Here is a 20,466-nt window from a genome sequence, read left to right on the forward strand (position 1 = left end):
AGTAATAATGGAAGCATGTCATTACCAGATGAAGGGCACAAAAGGAAAATTGCTGTCTATGTCAGGAAAAGGAGAAATTTGTGGACCCAATGGACAAGAAAAAGCTTCCATCTTGATGAAGTAGAACATGAAGGTCTTAAAGGTGGTTAAGTCATATGAGTAAAGGGGAGAGGAAGGAGAGGCCAGATGGAGGAGACGACTTCAGCAGTGGGTGAGGGGTGAGAAATGCAGAGCCTGATATGCTCATGCCCAGAACAGAGAATCCACCAGTGTGGCTGGGCAAGGTCTTATAGGGGGAGATAGTGTTAGAAATGTACACCAGGGCCTGGAATTCCTCAGTGAGAACCTAAACATTTTTCTGAAACGGAATGTATTGGGATGGGTGTAGAATAGAAAGGGAATTGGGTAGGAACTGAAAAAAGTGGTGTAATATTTAGTCAGACTCTAAACTTGGCTACAAAGGAGAAGAAGAGCACCTTCCCGTTAAGTTAACATCTAGCAACCCACGAATATGATTTTGTAAATGGAGGAATTTTTCAGGAATATTTCAAAGCATTTCTATATAACCTCAGTCAACTAATTTTAAAACTAAATGTACATATTTTACATAATAAGACAAGAGAATGTCATGCGGAAAACAGTATGTATGTCTATAAACACGATTCCAGTATGAAACACTGAAAACACTACATAAGTGCCACACATTCTCCAGGGTTAGAACAGGGAACCTGGGAAGGGGACACTTTCCTCCCAAGGCTGCCTTCCCATAAACTACAGACACTGGAAACGGATCACTCCAGAACAGAGTTTGAGCTTCGATATTACTGGGGACCAGACGTGGTGGCTCACACCTGAAATCCCAGCACTTTGGGAGGCCAAGGTGGGCAGATCACCTGAGATCAGGAGTTTGAGTCCAGCCTGGCCAACATGCAGAAACCCCGTTTCTACTGAAAATACAAAAATGAGCCGGATGTGGTGGTGTGAGCACCTATAATCCCAGCTACTCATGATGCCGAGGCAGGAGAACTGCTTGAAACCAGGAGGCGGAGCTTGAAAAAAAAAAAAAGACAACCACTAGTACTTCTTTTTAACTTTTTCCTCTCCACAGCCTTTTTGTCCTATTCTTTATTGACTAGTTTCCTCTTCATAATGGAAAATCTGGATAGCAAAGTTTTGCAGGTGAAGTAAAAGCTATTTTTAGCCTTTTTTTTTTTTTTAATAAGCTACTGGGGAAAATTGCATTTCATTTACCATATGTCATAATGGCTCTAGATAGAATGGAAAACTGTTAGACCTGAGTAACTTGAAAATTCAGGTCAGTAATATAAATTTTGTCAATTCAAAAAAAATTCAAGGACAGTGCTCACCAGAATAATTTTACTTAAGCTATAACTAGTTTGATTAACTTGACAGGCTTGAATTCAGTTGAAATTCAATTCAGGCCCAAGCGCAGTGACTCACTCCTGTAATCCCAGCACTTTGGGAGACCGAGGTGGGCAGATCATGAGGTGGCTAACACAGTGAAACCCTGTCTGTACTAACAACACAAAAAATTAGCTGGGCATGGTGGCACGCACCTGTAGTCCCAGCTACTTGGGAGGCTGAGGCAGGAGAATCGCTTGAACTCAGGAAGCGGAGGTTGCAGTGAGCCAAGATTGCACCACCGCACTCCAGCCTGGACGACAGAGCAAGACTCCATCTCATAAAAAACAAACAAACAAACAAAACTCAAGCACGCTGACAGAATTAACTAGTTATTTGATGAAAAATGTCTCACTGTGAAATGACTAGTCAGTTTAATCAAAATGTTCTAACTGTGCATGCAGATGGAATAGTAGACAGTTGAACACTGTCTCCTGGCTATACTCTATTGAATGAAATGGCAAATATAAAGAGTTTTTATAAAATATAAGTAGCAGATTATATAAAATGGGCCAGAAAGCAAGCCGTTTCTGCCCTCGGATTAGCACTCAGCAATCTCATGCACGGAGTTTGGATCCTCTAAATATATTTGCCAGATTCCTCCTTAAATTCAAGTCCCATCCTGGGCCTTCTTGCTTATCCTCTGTGCTATTTCTGTTCACTTCCCTGAACAGCTAACATATTTTGGGGATCGGCTCTGTTCTACACACCCCCTTAGACTTTACTCCTTATGTGTACAGAGACTGCCTTTTCCAATTAAGAGGAACAAACAAGAGATCAGATTATCTGTAAAATGCTCTAATAAGGAACCAAAATATTCTCTGCCTAGAATGTATAATTGCAAAATTTTTGTGTCAAAGAAAGGAAGGGGCAATGGAGGAAAGGAGGGAGGAAGAAAGAAAAGAAATCGTTTGCATGTAAGAGAAAAATGTTAAGTATAATCAACATCATATAAGTGAGTTGTAAATTTGACCAAATTAAATTATGGAATTTCAGCTCCCTTCTAACCTTGAGAACCTCTGTATCTTTAAAACAAGATCGTTCCTTAGCATAACCTTTCCTCTCCCCTCTTTCAGCTTGTCTTTAAGATGTTATGGTGGGCCAGGTGCAATGACTCACACCTGTAATCCCAGCACTTTGGGAGGCTTAGGCGGGTGGATCCTTTGACGTCAGGAGTTTGAGACCAGCCTGGACAATGTGGTGAAACCCCGTCTCTACTAAAAATACAAAAATTAGCTGAGCGTGGTGGTGCATGCCTGTAATCCCAGCTACCCAGGAGGCTGAAGCTTGAACCCAGGAGGCAGAGGTTGCAGTGAGCCAAGATCATCCCACTGCATTCCAGCCTGGGTGACAGAGTGAGACTCTGTCTCAATAAATAAAATAAAATAAAAATATATGTTATGGTGCTTCTATTTTAAACAACAAAAAAAGACAGATTTTTAAGGATGCAGAGTATATTCAGTTGCATGTGGGATCCTAGAAATCAGAGTCGTAAACACTAAGCCTGAATGTTACTATCTTTTGGGAAATGGGTTCAATAGATGAATCTTTTTCATTGTGGTGAAAGAGAAAAGTTGAACAGTTTGAAAACTTCTTAGCAGTGAAACCCCACTCTGAAAAGCCTTTGAGGTGAGTGAAATGAATCAGAAACATATGGATTACATTTTGCTTCGAGTGCCTCAGGGCTCAGAGTGTTTGGCTAAGTACATTTTAGGTTTCTCCCAGTACAGAATTGAAAAAATACTTTTGCCTGAAGCACTTTCCCAAGCCCAACTTGTACTAGGATTCAGCTCCTGGAATGTCTTGCCTCTTTTCCATTAGAAATGCAAATGAGCCCAAAGCATCCATTTTTTTCAGAATGCTCTCAGGGAATGCATGCCTGATCTGTAGAAGGTGGCTGCATAGATAGTATCATTTATGAAGGAGAGAGGGAAGGAAGGAAAGGAAGGAAAGAAAGGAAAGGAAAGGAAGGAGAAAAAACTCAACATCCCTTCAACTATTTCATACAACGAGTCATAAAATTCAACTACTAGAAACTTCTGTATTTGTGCTAAAGCATTATTTATATCCTGTTCAAATGCCTTTTATGTTGAGCAAAGGCAACTCACAGTGCTGTGTTAATTCTTGAGTGTGCAAAAGGGCATTAGGTTCTCTCCAGTGCAGGTCACTAGAGAAGACTGGTCCAGAGGATAATACCAGAAATCTCTCAGATTCTCCAAAGCAGATGAGAATAGACATTTTGCTGAAATTGATACAGGATACGTATTCCCTCCCTACTACAAGGTCAGTGGTGGCATGGGAACTAGATTTCAGTTGGTTTGTCTAGAATTCTAACGATGATGATGATGTCATATATTTATCTTATATGGATAATCTAATTTCTATCAGTTTCATGACTCCACTCCTATATCTTGTGATTTCGTTTTCTGGGACAGGGTATGAGTATTTAGTGTACAAGACAGAATCCCTTGTCCATGTGCACCAAGAAATGTGTTTCAAGTTTGTTGGAAGTTGCATTCTTTTTGTAATTGAAAAACAAAACCTACAAAAATTAGCTGGGCATGGTGGCACGTGCCTGTAATCTCAGCTACTCAGGAGGCTGAGGCAGAGAATTGCTTAAACCCAGGAGGTGGAGGTTGCAGTGGGCCGAGATCGTGCCATTGCACTCCAGCCTGGGTGACAGACTGAGACACTGAGACTTCGTCTCAAAAAAAAAAAAAAAAAAAAAAAAGAAACCACTCAAATGTTCCTAAGTAGCAAAATGGAAAAATGAATTACACTGTATTTATACAATGGAAATTTTCTACAGCAGTAAAATGGACTATGGATACAAGTTCTGAACACATAACCATGGAAATATCTCAGAAACATATTGAGTGGCTACTCCCACTAGAACAACCATCCCTGTTACCTCTGGAGACCAGAAGCAGCTGCCAGCTCTGGCACCTCCCATCATCAGGACAGATTTTGGCTTCCTTAGGGAGAGTGTATCTGACTGGCAGACTTGGCACATGCTGCAAGGCAGCCGGGGAAAGCAAATCTCTGTTACTTCCAAATTCTCTCATGGTAAGCAAGGTTTAGATTATGAGGTAGAACATTTCCAAACTATAGAAAGGGGGATGGATGGGAAAGGGGACAACTGAAAAGAATATCAAACATGACTATAGACCCCTACAAAAAGACAGAAGATAAAGGAAGCAAGGGAGCCAGGAAAGTGGTTAATCTAAATAAGCTGTTCTTAATGTTTTAAAAGTGGTAACAATAGAGAATTGAATTCTCAGATAATATTTTATGGGAGATGAAGAAGAGATAGAGAATTAAAAACATTCTGCCCTTTGTCCAGTTTTGAAGAATAATAGAGATAATGATTAGCTCTAGGCATTGAAAGAAATATATCTAAATATTCCATTAAAATGAAAAGATAATCCCTTTGGGGCAGTAATATTGGAATGGGAGGGAAGAAGGATTTCAGGGGCACTGGTAATGGTCCTATGCTAGTTACATCAGTGTGTGAAAATTTATCAAACTGTACACTTATGATATGTGCACTTTTCTTGTCTACGTTATACTTAATAAAGTTTTTTAAACTTTAAAGAGTAATGTGGGCACATGGTTTAAAAAAAAAAAACCCACTTTTGGCCGGGCGCGGTGGCTCATGCCTGTAATCCCAGGACTTCAGGAGGCCAAGGCGGGCAGATCACGAAATCAGGAGATTAAGGCCATCCTGGCTAACACGGTGAAACCCCGTCTCTACTAAAAGTACAAAAAATTAGCCGGGCGTGGTCGCGGCGGCCGCCTGTAGTCCCAGCTACTCGGCAGGCTGAGGCAGGAGAATGGCATGAACCCGGGAGGCGGAGCTTGCGGTGAGTAGAGAGTGTGCCACTGCACTCCCGCCTGGGCGACAGTGTAAGATTCCACCTCAAAAAAAAAAAAAAAAGAAAAAAAAATTTTTTTTTGACCACGCGCAGTGACTCATGCTTGTAATCTCAGCACTTTGGGAGGCCAGGGTGGGTGGATCACTTGAAGCCAGGAGTTGGAGACCAGCTCAGCCAACATGGTGAAACCCTGCAAAAAATTACTTGGGCATAGTGGCAAGTGTCTGTAATCCCAGCTACTCAGGAAGCTGAGGCACAACAACAATTGCTTGAGCCTGGGAGGCTGAGGTTGCAGTGAGCCAGGATCGCACCACTGCACTCTAGACTAAGTGACAGAGCAAGATTCTGTCTCAAATAAAAATAAATAAATAAAACCCCACTTTTTTAAAGTACAGAAAGACATAGTAAACAGTAAGTCTCCCTCATACCTCAGACCTGCAATCTTCTGTCTCTTACACAGAGGCAAAGCTGTAACAGTTTCTCCCAAATCTTTCCAGAGCTGTTTTAGGATTATGTGTATTCATATTTGAGTGTGTGTTTGTATTTGTGAATGAATATATGTATGTATATTTCTTTTTTCTGCTTCATCAGTATTCTAGTACACTATATGTATTGTTCTGTACCTTGCTTTTTTTTTTTTTTTTAGCTGATTAGGTTGATCAGATTTCTTCTCTTTATATTGCCCAGAAATCTTGAATTCCACCACATGTTTATACCATGATTGATTTATCTAGTCTATGGGTACTCAAAGCAATATAGCAAAAATATCTCTTTAAATAAGTAATTGCATGTGTGTGTAAATATATTTAAATTACATATGTATGAATATATATGTACATCAACATATGGAATTACTAGATCAAATGGTATATGCCATTCTAATTTTGATAGATATTGGCAAATTGCTCTTTGAAAACATTATACCATTTTGCATTCCACTAATAATGAAAAAAAGTACTGTTCCTTCATGTCTTTACCAGCACAATATATCATCAAACTTTTTCAAAGTGGTCAGTCTGATAGGTGGAATGTACTGCTTATCCATTTTAATCTCTATTTATTTAATTAGCTGGTTAATTTAATAATTAGATAGAACTCCTTTCATATGTTTAACAGCCATTTGTATTTTTTGCACACTCTTATTTTGCTTGTTTGTATGGATTGCCATTTTCTTTTTTTAATTGTGGTATAATATACATAACATAAAATTTACCATTTAAGCATTTTTAACTGTACAATTCACTGGCATTAAGTACATTCACATTGTTGTGAATTTATCAGCATTATCCATCTCCAGAACTTATCCATCATCACAAACTGAAACTTTGTATCCATTAAACAATAACCTATTTCCTCATTAATTTTATGAGCTCTTTATATATTAAGATACTTTGTGATTTGTCATATAAATCCTCACAATAATTCCATGAAGTTGGCAATTGCTTTTATGATTCACTCTAGTCAGGCTTTTACCCCCCAGCACTCTCCTAAAACTGCTCTTACCAACGTCATCAATGACCTCTACATTGCTAAATCCAATAATCAATTTTAGTTCTCATCTTACTTGTCCTATCAGCAGAATTTGACACAATTGATCACTTCCTTCTTCTATTAAAACTTTTTCCACTTGGAATCCAGGATGCCACAATCGCATGGTTTTTCTTTTACCTCATTTGCCACTCCATCTCAGTCTAATTTGTCAACTCTTCTCAAAGCCTTCTAAACTTCGAAGACTTTCAAGTCTCAGTCCTTGCATTTCTTCTCTTCTTTATCTATCCTCACTGTTTTGGTGATCTTCCCCAGTGTTATAACTTTAGATAGCATCTATGTGTTGATCCCAACAAATGTATAGCTCCAGCTCAGATCTCTACCCTGAACTCCATACTTGTATATTGTAACTGCCTACTCAGTGTTTTAACATGAATGTTTACTAAATATGTCAAGCCTAACATGTCCAAAACTGTATTCTTGCTTCTGATACTAGCAGAAAACTAGGTTGAATTATCCCTCCTACAGATAGCAGTTTCAAATATGGACAAAATGTTTTTAAAACAATTTGAAAATACTGGAGACCAACCAAGTGTAGAAGGAAACCATCAGGCATTTTCAGGCATTCCTGAAGGACAGGAATTATATGTAATAATGTGTGCATCTTTGTAACTTTTTGCCTGAGGGCACCCCCATTCCACATGAGGTAGGGCTAGAGAAAGTCACAGACTTGCTGAATCGAGGTGTCAGAGGACAAAGTTTTGGGCAGGCAGAGTCAGAGTGGCTTGAAAATGAAAGAAGAAATACAAGAAAGGAGAGAGCTGCAGAAGGGTTGAACCCCTCAAAATATGAGGATAAAGTCCTCTAACTATTGAGTAGTCTTTGAACTATGCACGTTCAAGGCAGATTCCAGGACCCCAGCAAACACAGCATGTGGAGGCTAAAAGAACTGAGAGGGAATCTCAGTTTATTTTCACTACAGGAAAGACAGAGTCAGTACTCTTCATTGTAAGACAATACATTACCACCAAGCCCAGAATTAAATTTAAAAAAAATTACCAGACAGATGAAGAAACAAAAAATGGGACCTTTTTTTTTTTTTTTTTTTCAAAAAGCAGTCAACAGAAAATGTCCCAGAGATTTTTCAGATGTTGAAATTAGTAGACAAGACTCTCAAACTGCTATAATACCTACCTTTTCCTAATTGGTTTTCTACACTGTCTTGCCCACCTTTGAGTGATGTCTTTGCTTTAAACTTTTTTGCATACTCACAAAACAATTAGCATGTACTCCACATTCTGAGTCCATAAAAGGCCCCGGACCAGTCACATGAGAGGGAACTTTCCCACCTTCAAGTAGGGGAACCACCCACTGTGCCCCCTCTCTGCTGAGCTTTTCTTTCACTTAATAAATTTGACTCCACTCACTGTCCAGTGTCCATGCACCCAATTCTTCCTGGCTGTGAGACAAGAACTCAGAACTAGCTGAGTTAAGGAGCAGAAAGACCACAACCCAATGTTATAGAATTTATGGTGTGTGTAGATATTTTATATATTACAGCAATAGCACAAAGAATGGGGGATAAATGGAACTATACTGTTACAAGATTTCTATATTTCATGTGAGGTAATGTAGTATAAACTTATCTACCATCCTTGTTTTTTCTTCACAGCACTTACCACCTTCTAAGATGCTAGGTAATTGATTATTTCACATATTTTCTGTCCTCCTACTAGAGACAGAACCCTGGAAGGCAGGAATTTGAAGTCACTGCTGCTTCTCCAGCACTTAGAACAGTGTCTGGCACATACTAAGTGCACAGTGTTTGTTGAATAAATGAAGGATGACTTTACAAATGAGAAAACTGGTTTGAAATTCTTAAATGATTTTTCCATGATTATATGGCTGGTAAATAACAGAGATGGGATATGAATCCTTTTTACTCACCACAGAATTTAAGTTTTTAAGCATTGCACAAAAATGCCTTTATAATATGAGAAACCTGGCTCCGCAGCATAAGCAATATACCTTCTGTGACACTGAAGATAGACTTTGCTTGCCAGTTTGGCCCAAGCTGAGGCTAAGCCAACTCAGTAACCGGCTATACTCAATGTTCTTTTGTCCTATACACGCATTTGTATCCATGAAAATACCTGGCCTTTTATGACAGATATGGTGACACTTGCCAAATGAGTCCAACCTGATGACAATGGTTATCTCAGCCTTTGAAGTTGCTGTGGCTTCCTGTTGTTCGCATGTATCATCTTTATCCTCATACACTCACCAACAGCCTGATAAGAGTACTCACATGACTACTAAGAAATGTGTTCATGGAGAAAAAAAGCGAGAGAAGGGAAGAAGGATGTCGCATCTATAGTAACAAAAGTTAATATCAGAAGAAACAACTACATGTTTGGCAACTAATGACATTTTTTAAGAAAAAAAAAAAATATTTGTTTGACAGTAGAAGCCAAAGAGACAATTGTGCAGTAGAAAGAAAAGGCTAGATTCTTCCTTAGTAGAACCACAAAGCTAAAGACAACAAAAAGCAGCTAAACCAACAAAAGAGCAGAAGCTATGTCTGGACATTTGGCTTAAAGCAATTGGGGAATTGGACGAGAATAAAAGAGAAAAGGACAGTTTAGGCATCATTCAAGTCTCTTCAAGTGCAAATAAGGATCTGGAAATTCCTTAATACGATAAATATCTAGGCAAAGAATGCCAGAGCTTATGGCCCTATGAAAGTGTGAGTCATGGCAAACTCCCCCTGAGATACCATCCACAGACAGTGTTATAATGTAGGGAGGTCCATGGGAGATTCAAGGGCTGAGTCAGAGTTGGGGAAGTGTTGACCAGAGCCAGCCAGAATTGTGGCTGAAGAGGACACAAGATCATAGTAAGTAGAAAATGGTGAGGATCAAGACTGGAAAGTAAGATAAGGTCAAAGGGGGGAAAATGAGTAATGAACTTGGAAGGTTATATCTTTCAAGGTATATGGGAGTAGATGGAATTGTGATCTATAAAGAGAGCAACTGGTTCAGAATGAAGGCTGCAAACAGGAGTGAGCTCTGGTGTCCCTGCTGAGTGAGAAAGACATTCAGCTGAAGAAATTCATGCAGTTCTGAACAATGGATTGAGAAGTTCACACACACACACACACACACACACACACACACACACCCCTGAACCCAGGGCAACCTGCTATAGTGACCATCTGTTATTTTCGTCTGACTTGTATTCCTTTCCTTGGACAAATGCCCATGCCCAAATCTATTAGGTCCTAAAGAGGATGCTAATTACACAAGCTATCCCTTTGGCTATAGGAAAAGACATATGACCGTTGCCTGGTTGATCTTAGTACACATGACCCTTGGCCATGACGATTGACTTAGGAATGATCTCATGCCCACTTGGTCAGGATTCTTCTGTGAATTTCATGTAGAGACTAAGTGAGACAAGCTCCCACTTTCCCCTGGGCTTCCTATTCTGGAATAGTATAAGCATGACTTTGGCCATGATCCCCTCCTCTTGCCGAATGGAGGAAGCCTGTGGATGGTACCAACAAATGAGGCCCAAACCCAGTACAAACTGAGAATGAGAGAACCCTGATAGCACTGTCTGAATTGTCGGGCGCCTCCAAGGCTAATCATATCCCTGGATTTCCTTGTTGTTTCAGTTGTTTCTAGCTACCACAAAGAGGGTACTGACCAACAGACTCATCCTTCAAAAATCCCATGTGTCTACTTATCAAATGTTTTTGACACCATGCTAAATACTATAAAGAGAAAAACTGCCAAGAACCCAGTCCTTTAGGAATTGAAAATATAAAACATGCAATATTAAATCTTGGGATTCTGAGAATCCGCCCTACTGTGGCTTGGTAAAGCTTGGGATAGCTTTGTCATTGAGCCATCGTTAGCCATTGGTTGAACTGAAGCTGGCACAGGAATAAGGCCTATGAGATCTCAGCAGCATAGAAAGGTGGGAAAAGGGACAAAATTTGATAATATCAAGTCGGTGTAAACTTATGAAACTACAGAGTTGACCCTGAGAAGAGCAATAAGCATACCATCTAAGGGGGCTAGATTTGGACCAGCCTCGATATCAAAAGTGATACAACATAGGACTGAGGCAAAGGGACAGAGATATACCTAGAGGATGACTCTGTGAGTCACGAGAGAGAGGAGAATTGTGGTTCTAGGTGATTGGTACATAGGAGGGAGAGTGTCAGCAGTAGTGGGAATAGGGGACATGGTGCCAAGTTCACACTGGCCAGAATTTGGTGGAGTTCTAGCCTAATAGGTGGTTGTAGGTCTGTTTTGAAGATCTGGTTCACCTTTTTGTGTGAACAAGACACTTATCAGCCAACCAGTCAAGGTTGGTGTGAGAACCAAGAGCTCCAAATTTACAGTCAACCCTGTATTTTTACCCACAGCAGCCTGGAGAGGGTAAGCCAAATGATGAGTGTAAGCTACAGTCCTAGAAAGGGTCAAGCCAGACACCAAAGTTCACTATCCAAAAGCTTGTGGGGGAATCCAGACCTGGAACTGCATTCAGACAAGGTAAACACATCCAAACCATAGGAGCAGAGCAGGAGGCAGGATAAGGGATGAGAACAAAGTGAATGTTTCCAAGAAAATTTCACAAAGGAGTTTGGGGTGCTCCCAGTGTGTTTTTAATTAATGGTCTTCCAGATGGGGTGCAAGTAGATCAGCCTGCTTTATGTGGGAGCTGGTGGACATCAGAGAATAGAGGAAGCCCAGGCAGAGGCCCTTGACGAACGAACATTGGGTGAACAGCAGTGTTCTGGGAAAAACCCTATCAGTGGGTATGCAGGTTGCCTGGGTCGCCTCCCTGTATAGTATACTGAGGTGGGGTATTGGCACTATTTACTGGATTTATAATCAGGTCCCAGGAATGGCAGAATCCTGTTCTGCCATCTACCCCATTCACTCCAAGAGAAGAGTATAGTATAGTATATTCGATATGAAAAGACTGCCTGGGTTTAATTCCTGCCTTCACTGTTAACTCTCTCCGTGACCTTGAATATAGTTATTTAATCCCTACACCTTATTTTCCTCATCTGTAAAAAGGAGACTGTTTTGGTAGTACTGTGTAGGACTATTATTGTAATACTAACGTTGATTCACATTAGGCACTAAGAACCATGCCTAGCAAGAATTAAGCACTCACCTAATGTTAGCAATTATTACCACCTCTCAAGAGAGAAATACATAGGAACAGCAAGCAAATGTGAAACAAAGAGACTTTGATTTTAGCTTGCAAGAGCACCTATGAAGCCCAGTGCAAAGCTCCTATAACACTCTTAAGAGCCAAGAGCAAACATCTTGGATTTAAAATCTAAGGAGTCTTCATCATTCACTAAAGCTTCAATTCGAATCTTGAATCTTACCAGATTCTGGCCTGGTTCATTATTAAAAACTGAAGGGAATGGCCATAATGTTCAGGAACGTGTGAAAAAAGAAGAGCAAGACCTTAATTTACTTAGTCACTAGCTGCATTGAAGAGAGAACAGCAAAATAGTGAGCCTTGGTTCATGCACAGATTGACAATGCCCCGTTGTAAATATAGTACGATGAATGCTCCAGGATGCCAAGCATGTTAGTACCATATTTCCCTATATAGGGAATGATGGTTTGGAAAGTGGGATTGGGGTGGTAGCAGGAAATAGTGACACGTCTGTCAGGAAAAGAAAGGTAGGTATGTTCATTCCTATACATGGATACCCAGCCAATTGTAATAAAGCTGCTTCCAGAATCCACAGGCTGGTTGGTTTGAGCTTATTTTTAAAATTCTGTCTGCCATTGTTAGGATTTCCCCAGGCACTATCTAGGATAAGAAGCAATGTATCGCAGCAGGGCTGACCGGACAATACCGCAATTGACTGGACCTTCACCCTTTACCATATTTGTATAATTTCTAACAAAGAGTATACAAACTTGGATTGGCACTTAACATAATGATGGGTTGATATTTACTATATTTTATTTTCATCTTTTAAAGAAGCTGCTTTTACTACTATTTGGCTCAGTTAACGCAATTGAAGAAGTGTAAACAGTGATTTCTTTCAGTGCAGGGTCTGTAGCACCCTTCGATAATTTCTTCCAACCTTTAGCACTACTGCAGGCTGCTTTCAAACTTACGGTTTCTGATGACACTGAAGGCAGCACTCTCAAGCAGAAATTATATAGAAATATGGCATTTCCTAGGTAGGTACCCCAATTTAAAAGGATGAGAATAGATAGGAGGAATGCGTGAAGGAATATTAAAAATCATGTATAATTAATGTGTAAATGAATGATGAGATAGAGGCATCTACTAGACTTATAATGGTTGTAGCTGAGAAGTGTTGTTACCTGTGAATCCCAGTTTTCCTTCATTTTTTGTAGATTTGATTCTGTAGAGAAGCTTTGTGGCAAACCTTGAATAGTAAAATATTGTTGCTAATCCTAAAAGATCAGAAATGTTATTTTCTCTTCCTCTAAAAGAGCAGAAATTTTATTTTTTTTCTCTCTCTCTCACATCTCTCTCACCCAAAAATAGCCTCTTCTGATTAGATATGAACAACTTTCACAGAATCACAGCACTTAATCTCTGGAAGCAATTTCTTTCCTCATTCCTTTTTAGATACATATTTTCCTTCTAGAATCATGTTTACTTTTCTTAAAGTACTCCTTTAAATATTCCTTTAGTGAAGATCTGTTGTTGGTAAACTTCAATTTTGTCTAAAAATGTTTTTGTTTCATCTTCATTTTGGAAAGATATATTTCCTGGGTATATATTTATAGATATTTTAATCTGAATTTTGAAGATATTTCAGTTTGTTTTGATTTCCATGTTGCTGTAAGGAGTCTTATGTGAGTTAAATTGTTATTTAATTGAAGGTAATCTTTTTAAAGCTGCTTTTGCTGTTTTTTATTTATCCTTTTTGTTCTGTAATTTTATTTCTAGATACAAAATTTTTTTGTTATTGAGGTTTGTTTTGGTTTCTGAGTCAGAATTTGTGACTTTCGTCAATTTTGAAAATTCTTGCTATCATTCAACTATTACCTGCTCCTACTTTCACTAGACTTTCCTTCTGAAATTTTGATTAGACGTTTTCTAGACTGTCTCTTTCAATGGTCAATGTTTTTTTAAATTATTATACTTTTATCTTCTTCTTTAAACATTAAGTAATTACTTCAGTATGCAGTCAGTATACAATAAACAATTTCTTTAGAGCTACTTTCCAGTTCACCAATTCTTTCTTTAACTCTATTCTGCTTTTCAATCCATCAATTGAGTTGTTAATTTTTAAAGTTGTGATATTTTTTATTCCTAGAATTTCTCTTTTTTTCAAGATGTCCTGGAATTTTTTTTTCATAATGTTCTTTGATCATATTTTCAGTTGCTTCTTTTATTTCTTTACACATTTTAAACGTACCAATTTTGTAGTATTTTTCTGACAATTCATATTAAAATCCACTAGAGTCTAAATCTTTTGTTTGTGGTTTTGTCAATCTTAATTCATTTTGGTTTATTTCTCAGAGTTTTATAACTTTGGTTTCCCAGGTTATTCATTTCATGTGAATTCTGCAAAGTCCATTTTAAGAGTGATTCTTTATAGCAAAGATTTGCTTTTGTTTCTGTCATATGCTTGTGCTATGGTAATTATAAATTAATATCTAGGTGGCTTCCTAGATTACCTAGATAGCACAGACGTAAGCTTGAAGTTCATGTGAGCACAGATCTGTGTCCACAAATTCTCAAGAGAGACATTTTTTTCCCTCACAAGAGTTTACACCCAGATTAACAAGTTTCTTCCCTTGCTACCAAGCTGTTTTCTAGCCCACGCTTTCACTAAAGTTAGGCTCCTTTGAAGGCCTATGACTCTGTATAGGAGTCTTAATTTTGACCCCATGCCATGTACAGTCCCAAGGTTTGTCTCAGGTTCTCATATGCAGCCATCTAGTCCCTCAAGTCACAGGGACTGGCAAAGGCCCTGAAAGCAGCAAACACTTCAGTAGGAGGCTATTATTCTTGATTCCACTCCTCTTGGCTTTGGGCCCATCAGATTTTCCCTTTCATTGCTGAAAACTTAGCCAAACTTAAAAAGACATTTTTACATTTTATCCTATGTTTCTAGATGTTTTGGAGCTGGTGGGTTTTTCAAGATAATTAGTTTTTAATAATTTTCTGATATGAATCTCAGGGTTAACCTATGTCAATGTGTTCTTTATAACAACATAATTCTTATTTCAAATGATTTTCAGAAGCTCAATATATTAGAATAAAATAAAAGCAGAACTTCTCTGGCTCTAGCTGGGAAGGCCCGGAATTCTGCATGTTTACAGTTTTTCTTATTCTTCACGGCAGCATCGAAGATGCCTGTGGGACCTATAGCACTATATAGGACACACTTTGAGGAAAAGCCTAATCTTGACCAAATTCCTGATTTTAAAATGAAAAAAAAAAAATCCTAAATTTGTAGAGTTTGCCCTGTTCTGACTTCTCTCCTTAGACTAGGTCCATGCCTCATACTGACACGAGGAAAGGTGAATAAATTCAGGATAGCATCTCTGCTACTGAGAAATTTGCTCCCTATTTATAAATACAAATGGGGTTTAACCTTAAGGTTAATGTATTTTTATGGTTCTATTAAGTTTAAGTGTAAGGTTACCTTGATTTCTGAAATAGCTATACCCATGAAACATTAGATGTAAAGCCAAACCCTATATTCTCACTTATTTTCATTGTAATATCAGAGCTATGGTAGCCCCAGGACCCAAAATTACCTTAAAGAATGTAGAAAATCTATTATAAGTGCATATTAATTGAAAAAAAAATCCCTTATAATAAAATACTGTCTCTTAATATTAAGCAAAAAATGGAACATTGTAAATTAGATTGTAAATGAGATCTAGAAGAAAGAAGCCTCATTTCATTAATCAAGCACTCCAGGCTTTAAAAAGTTATATTTATTATCTCTACAAACACCATCACATTTAAAGACAGCTGAACTGAGCATACCTTCTCTGATAGTTCATTCTCTGAGAGCTTCTGGTTCACACTTTCCTCTGGATACATGAAAATACTGTGGATTAAACAGCTGGCCGTGGACACTTAACTCTTTAACAAGGAAGAGTAGGTGCTGGATTTCTGTAACCAAAAACCTGTAGTGTAAAGCCCCCACTCTCTTTTCTGGTCATAATTGTAGGTCAGCGTCTTCATCTTTTAGAGTCAGAGTCAGATAAAAGATCTGCGATGGAAAAGGTTTAAAAAAGTGGGACCGAGTAGAACTAGCACAGGGCTTTGAGGTTTGTTTGTTTGCTCAGAAGGACAGCAAAAGCAAAAACATGAAAGTAAGTAGGAGAGAGGGAACAGGCTGAAGCAAAACACAAAACAAGATGCAAAAACCAAAGTGCCTTTACTCAAGTGAATAAAGTAGAATTTAAGAAAGAGCAATTGCACACTTCATGCCCTCCAGACTCCCTCAACTAGTGGCCATTATTTTCCATATTTTGTGATATGTCTTATCTTCCCTACTGGGCTCTAAATTTCTTAAAAGCAGGACACCCATATGAAATTTAAAGTAGTTTTTTTCTAATTCTGTGAAGAAAGTCAGTGGTAGCTTCATGGGGATAGCATTGAATCTATAAATTACTTTGAGTTCATATCCTTTGCAGGGACGTTGATAAAGCTGGAAACCATCATTCTCAACAAACTAACACAGGAACAGAAGACCAAACACCACATGTTCTCACTCATAAGTGGGAGATGAACAATGAGAACGCGTGGACACAGGGAGGGGAACATCACACACTGGGGCCTGTCGTGGGGTGGGGAGCTAGGGGAGGGATAGCATTCGGAGAAATACCGAATGTAGGTGACGGGTTGATGGGTGCAGTAAACCACCGTGGCACATGTATACCTATGCAACAAACGTGCACGTTCTGCTCATGTATCCCAGAACTTAAAGTATAATAAAGTAAAATAGGAAAAGAAAGCATAAAAAGCAGCACATCAATAATAATTGATATATTTCTATACCACTTCAAGGTTTGTCATGTGATACTTACATTATTTCATTTATTATTCAAATTAAGGGAGGTATTTATTAACATCATCTCTATTTTACAACTGAGGAAATTGAGTTTCAGAAAGATTAAGAGTTTTGTCTAGGATAACATAGCTAGTAAATGATAAAGCCAGGAGTTGGATCAAAGATCTCTGATAAATCTTTCTATGTTCTTCCTACCAAACCAGCACTGGGTCTGCTTTATTCCTGGGTCATTTATCACATCTTTGATAGGATTCTACACATAGTGGAAGCTTGTTTAGTGAAGGAATAAATGTTTCTAGAAGAAAGCTAACTTCATACTGAGATGACTTGCAAGAGTCATATGTTCATGTTAAACTATATCACGTCCAACTTGACTTTCCATTTGCATTTCATCTAATGTGTTATATGTAGTCAATTTATACAGCCTTTATTTTTTAAATGTCTCCAAACTTTTCTCTCACACAGAATGGGCCAACAATAGGAATACACTCTCTTTCTGTAATAGTTTATACCTCAGGATATCTTCTGGAAAGCCAGAGGTGCCTTACACCACTGGGAATGATGGTTAAACTGCTAGAACTAACATTTGTAAACCATCCACCAGAAGCCAGGTCATGTGCTTAAAGTTTGACATACATTGTATTATTCAGTCTCCTCAAAATACGGTCCTGTGGAATATGATTGCAACCAAGAAAACTCAAGGAGATGTCCCAGGTTACATAATTTTTCCAAGATGATTGAGCAGGGAATTGGGTGAATAGGGATGCAACTGAGGTTGACTTCATTCAACAAGTCAGTAAAGCCACCCTGTTCCAGTGGATTAAAATGTTAAATACTGCCTTCATGGAGATTTTATTTAGCTGGGGAGACACGTAAGCAAAGAGGTAGAGGATTGCAATGCTGTGTGGTAAGGTACATATAAGAACCAAGGCCATTATGCTTGTAGGGGGTTTTGAGGAATATGAAAATAAGACAGAGAGTCGGTAAGTCTTTCAGGAGAAGAGACCGTTGTATTGAGTCTCTAGGGGTTTTTGGAAGTTAGTTACATACAAAAAAGAGCAAAACACATCAAAGGCAGTGGCTATGGGCCAGGCGTGTTGGCTCATGCCTGTAATCCCAGCACTGTGGGGGGCCGAGGTGGGCAGATCACGAGGTCAGGAGATCGACACCATCCTGGCTAACATGGTGAAACCCCGTCTCTACTAAAAATACAAAAAATTAGCTGGGCGTAGTGGCACATGCCTGTAGTCCCAGCTACTCGGGAGGCTGAGGCAGGAGAATTGCTTGAACCCGGGAGGTGGAGGTTGCAGTGAGCTGATATTGCACCACTGCACTACAGCCTGGGGGACAGAGAGAGACTCCCTCTCAAAAAAAAAAAAAAAAAAAAGACAGTGGTTATGGACAATTAACTCTTTAACATGGAAGAGTAGGTGCTGAATTTCTGTAACCAAAAACCTCTGTCAGTGTGAAGCCCCCACTCTCTTTTCTAGTCATAATTGCAGGTCAGCATCCTTCATGTAAGATTCTGGAAGGTGAAACATCATAGCTCTTTGGACGGGATGAACACTCAATAGTAATAAATGAATTGACAAACGAACGAGATGGATGACTAGGCTACTCAGTCACTGCTAGGAGAACCAAACCTTAAGATGTATTGTGCAGTGAGTGGAAGTGAGTAAAAAAGGTTTTGGGTATCAAACTATAAAGAGTTCAAATTTTGTCCTGAAGGTAAAGTAAACCATCAGAGGATTTTGAACACAGTAGCAACATGAGATTTATGTTTGGGAAAGATCACTGTGGCTGTAAGTAATGTCAAGCATGGAAGGGAGGAGGGTGCAGGCTCCCAGCAAGGGTAAGAGTGAGGAAACTCTTGCAGTAATATAAGAAGATGTCATAAGAAGCTAAACATCTATGGCAAAAAGCAGTAATTTAGAAATGGACAGGAAGGCACCAACCTGAGAAAATGCTTGGGACACAAAATCTACGGGACTTGGGAATGATTGGATTGAAATGACAGGGTTTTGGCTTGTGTGGTCTAGTAATAGTGCTCTCCTGTACTGAAAGTGAAACAGTGGAAGTGGCAGATTTGTGGGGAAGAAGAAAGGAACGATAAATTTGTAATGAACACATTGAATTTGAGATCCATCTGGAAACATCAGAAAACATCTGGTTAAGTATACAAGCCTGGAGTTCATGAGAAGTCACTCAGAAATGTTGATTTGGGTAAGAATTATGGGAAAATGGTGGCTAGGAGGCAGGACTGATTTGCAGCTCCCACTTGGACGGACAAAGCAGCATGTGAAGACTCACATTGTGAACTTTTGCTCCAAGAACTACCGCAGGAACATACCAGGAAAGCTGAGAGAATCTACATACCCTTTGAAGAAGGTGGACTGCCGCTGCAGGCTCCATGGGACAGCCAAGGAACTGTGACTTGGTTGCTTTCTCAGCTGGGAGGCTTGTAACCTGGGACAAGTTCTCAGCCCTGCTCACTGGCTGCCTGGAAATAAACTTAATACTGTTGGACAGGCACCGTGGGAATGAGACTGGCCTTTCAGGCTGCAGGCTGCATGAGAGCTAGGTGAGGGTGGCTGCTGGCTTCCCCAATTCCCTGATGACCTATATGACACAACAGAGGCAGCCATAATCCCCTTGGGAACATAACTCCGTTGACCGGGGAACCACACCCCCACAGTAAGCACAGCAAGCCCTACCCAAGGAGTCTGAGCTCACACATGCCTAACCCTGCCCCCAGCTTTTGGTCATCCCTAGGGGAAGTGAGAGAGCACCACATCAAGGGAGCACCCTGTGGGACAAAAGAATCTGAACAGCAGCCCTTGTGTCCCAGAGTTTCCCTCTGACGTAGTCTACCTAAATGAGAAGGATCCAGAAAAACAATTCTGGTAATATGACAAAACAAGTTTCTTCACCACCCCAAAAAGATCACACTAGCTCACCAGCAATGGACCCAAACCAAGACAAAATCTTTGGATTGCCGGAAAAAGAATTCAGAAGGTCAATTATTAAGCCAATCAAGGAGGCACCAAAGAAAGGTGAAGTCCAACTTAAAGAAATCAAAAAATGGTACAAGATATGAATGGAAAAATCTCCAGTGAAATAGACAGCATAAATAATCACAACTGCTGGAAATCAAGGACACACTTGGAGAAATGCAAAATGCACTGGAAAGTCTCAGCAATAGAATTGAACAAGCAGAAGAAAGAACTTCAGAGCCTGAAGACAAGGCTTTTGAATTAATCCAGTGCAATAAAGACAGAAAAGAATTTTTTAAAAATGAACAAAACCTCCAAGAAGTTTGGGATTATGTTAAATTACCAAACCTAAGAATAATTGGTGTTCCCAAGGAAGAAGAGAAATCTAAAGTTTGGAAAACATATTTGAGGGAATAATTGAGGAAAACTTCCCCAGCCTTGTTAGAGCTCTAGACATTCAAATACAAGAAGCTCAAAGAATGCCCAGGAAATTAATCACAAAAAGATCATCACCTAGGCACATAGCCATCAGATTATTTAAAGTCAAGCCAAAAGAAAGAATCTTAAGAGCTGTGAGGCAAAGGCAACAGGCAACCTATAAAGGAAAACCTATGAGATTAATAGC

At 39.3% G+C, this 20,466-nt stretch overlaps 1 long non-coding RNA gene across 3 annotated transcripts in view; it reads right to left on the reverse strand.

The window, feature by feature from the left end:
• Positions 1–19,443, reverse strand: part of LOC105489257 (uncharacterized) — a 100,098-nt gene extending 80,655 nt beyond the window's left edge. For 2 of the 3 annotated variants that reach the window (XR_011626465.1, XR_011626466.1), the window contains exons 1-2: positions 19,225–19,443; positions 15,816–16,044 (exon numbers count right to left, since the gene is read on the reverse strand). This is a non-coding gene — a long non-coding RNA (uncharacterized lncRNA). The remainder of the gene's footprint in view (positions 1–15,815; positions 16,045–19,224) is intronic. The other variant, XR_011626467.1, reaches the window with a different exon arrangement.
• Positions 19,444–20,466: the final 1,023 nt, after the last annotated feature.

This window comes from Macaca nemestrina, chromosome 7 (assembly GCF_043159975.1).
Source record: "Macaca nemestrina isolate mMacNem1 chromosome 7, mMacNem.hap1, whole genome shotgun sequence".
Lineage (NCBI taxonomy): Eukaryota > Metazoa > Chordata > Mammalia > Primates > Cercopithecidae > Macaca > Macaca nemestrina.